The sequence below is a fragment of the Panthera uncia genome, assembly GCF_023721935.1.
Source record: "Panthera uncia isolate 11264 chromosome A1 unlocalized genomic scaffold, Puncia_PCG_1.0 HiC_scaffold_17, whole genome shotgun sequence".
Classification (NCBI taxonomy): domain Eukaryota; kingdom Metazoa; phylum Chordata; class Mammalia; order Carnivora; family Felidae; genus Panthera; species Panthera uncia.
The window spans coordinates 25484399-25487576 of record NW_026057577.1 but is presented as its reverse complement, the minus strand read 5'-3'; the positions used below and the strand labels follow the sequence as shown (position 1 = coordinate 25487576).

The 3178-nt window shown below is 40.6% G+C and overlaps 1 pseudogene; it reads left to right on the top strand.

Annotated features, from left to right (window-relative positions):
- The first annotated feature begins 562 nt into the window (after positions 1-562).
- Positions 563-2187, top strand: LOC125935201 (magnesium transporter NIPA2-like; annotated as a pseudogene).
- Positions 2188-3178: the final 991 nt, after the last annotated feature.

Sequence of the window (3178 nt, the reverse complement as noted above, 5' to 3'; positions counted from 1 at the left end):
GACCTTGAATAAGTTCCATATCCTCTTTGATCCTTAATTTCCTCATCTAGATGCAGGTGCCAGATAAACTGCTTATTGTATCTTCACTTAAGTGCAGGCTTGGGAATGCAGAGTTCCTAGACTGCCTTAAGGGTTGTCCACCTAGTTAACCCTGTTTGTTTTTTTACTGCCAGGTTGGTGATTATGGTATTGGAGGATTCTTTGAACCTCATTTGGATTATTTTTTGGTAAGGGCAAAATGTTACTCCTCTGAGCTGTGTTTTGAGTGGCAGGAGAAGGTCAGAGCTCATATGGAAGTTTTGTCTTCTTCTCATGGGGCCTCTAAATTATTAAAGATAAATCTTTAGGGACTGTTTTAAAATAACACCCCAGAAGAGAAAAAAAGCCTTTACCCCCTTCTCCTAATGTGATGATGTCTCCTTCAGCACCTGGAATTGAGATGACTTCTTGGGATGGAAAGTGATAGAGAACTGCCCTTGGTTCCTGAGACAGGGGTTAGGGGTTGCATGTCATCTGGGGCAGGTTCCCCTCGGTGCGCCCCCATGGAGGAGGCCAGGTGCGCATGGCTGCAGCCCTAGATGCTCTCACCTCCTCCTGTATGGCAAGGAAGGCACTGGCTGCGGGAGCTCAAGAGGGGGCGGCCTGTGCAGCCTGTGTGGGCGTATGAGTGGAGGTGATCAGGGCCAGATAGTGGAGGGGAAGCCACATGGCCAGCCTCCAACTGGGGCTCGAGCTACTCTGCCTGGGTTTAAAACTTTAAATGAGAGTAGAGTATTATTTATAAGAAAATGGGAGTGAATAGTCATCTCTAAAACCTCTTTCAGCCTTTTTTCATAAGAGAGACCATATTAAACTTACATATTTGAAGACTGCATAATCCTGCCTCCAGCGCCAATCATTTCTCTGTTTTGTGATCATTGTGACTCATAAGAACTTTTTCAGTAACGAATGAAGTGATCCAGGGGCATGGAAAATACAACTTTTACACTGTTCTGGGATTGGCTATGAGCTCCAGCATTTTCATTGGCAAGAGTTTCATTTTGAAAAAACAAACAAAAAAAAAAAACCCAACAACAACAAACAAAACAAAGTCTTCTGCAAGTTGCCAGGAAAGACTCCAAGAGAGCAGGTCAAGGTGGCCATGCATATCTTAAAGAATCATTGTGGTGGGCTGGATTGCTATCAATGGGAGCAGGTGAGGTGGCCAACTTTGCTGCATATGCCTTTGCACCAGCCACCCTTGTGACTTCATTAGGAGCTCTCAGCATCCCGGTAAGTGCATCCTTTCTTCATACACCCACTCTAAATGAAAGACATAATTTTCATGGGAAAATTGGTTGTTTGCTAAGTATTCTAGAATCTATAGTTATGGTCATTCATGCTCTAGAGAAGAGGAGATCAAGACTTCAAACGAAATGTCTCATAAGCTGGGAGATCCAGGTTTTGTAGTCTTTGCAACCCTTGTGGTCATTGTGTCATTGATATTAATCTTTGAGGTGGGACCTTGCCATGGACAGACAAACATTCTTGTGTACATAGAAATCTGCTCTGTAATCAGAGTGTTTTTGTTGTCCTGTGTTAAGGGCCTGAGCCTTGATATCAAAGAGATGTTTGCTGGAAAGCCTGTGTTGTGACATCTGGCCAGGATTCTGCTGCTGAGCCTTATAGTCTGTGAGAGCACACAGATTAATTACCAGGGCCCTGCCCAGGTAATGGGGGGGGGGGGGGGGGGGGGGGGCGGCCGAGATAGAGAGAAACATAGAACCTGAAGCAGGCTCCAGGCTCTGAGCTGTCAGCACAGAACCTGACATGGGGCTCAAACCTACAAATCACAAAATCATGACCTGAGCCAAAGTCAGACGTTTAACCAACTGAGCCACCCCGGTGCCCCATGTTTAGCTGGTCTTTTTGAGAAGTGGCAAGATATGCCTATTGATGATGTTGATGGTACTTTGATGGTACTTTTACAATCATTGTGGGAATATTCTTGTTGCATGCCTCTAAAGATATCAGCTTTATTCTAGGTAGTCTCCCTTTGTCTTTTTGAAAGACAAAAAAGCAGTGAATGGCAATCTCTCTAACATGTATAAAGTTATTAATAATAATGAAGGAAGCTTAACCTGTGGAATTGAAGAACACAGTGATGAAAATATCTCCTGAAGAAATGGAAATGTCACAGCTTTTTAAAAATTAATGCAATTAAAAGATGAATCTATAATTGGATTATAAAGTGAATTTGAGTATCAGAATGTGACTGAAAAAGCATTGTTCTCAACAAATGTTCTCTAGAGACAATCTTTTTAAAAGTTTCACTGAAATTGACCAAGAAATTACTTTTCTTATATTTACATGTTGGTAGTTCACTAAAATGACCTCATTACATGGCCAATTTCTATTGGCCTTGTATTAATATAGAGGTGTTTTAAATTTTCCTTTTGCCAAATCTAAGTGCATTGACAGTTTTAAGTCCATAAAAATGTTTTATTTTTTCATTGGTGATGACAATCTGAAATGTACATTTGTCATCACCACTCCATCAATCCCTGACCATTTGGAGGGTTTTTGATTTAAAAAAGAAGAAAATTTTCCTAATCATTATACTGTGATTTACTTTACCTATACAAATGATTTTAATTTTGAAATGTTAGCTTAAGAGAATCCTGTTATTAAATGAAGAAAAACTCATTTACAAAAGTAAAAAGGGTGGAGAGTTGCCCAGTGGAAATCTTTCTCATGCTATGACTTACCACCACACATTTGATGTTTTCCTATTCCTTGATGGCACCTTGCTAAACCAGTGCATCCTGCGTCTCTCAGGCAGTAGCCTGACTGATTTCATTCTTCACTTACTCTAATTCCTTGATACCTGGAACCTTGATTACCATTTTACATCAGCTCTTATACTTTTCAGTATATTTTCATGAGTTACATTGTCACTTGTATATTCTGACAACTCTGGGAAATAAAGTCAAAAGATTAGTTCCTTAAATTTAGCTCATGTTATAATAAAAAGAAAAATGGAAACCATTAAAAAAAAAAAAGAAAGTAATAGAGAACCACACAGAATCCTTTGCTCCCACCTGTGGCCCCTCTTGTGCTAGGTTTCTCTGCCTCTCTGCAGGTGAGAGGCACTCACTTCTCTGTTGACATGAAGAGCACTCGAGTCTATTACTGTTAG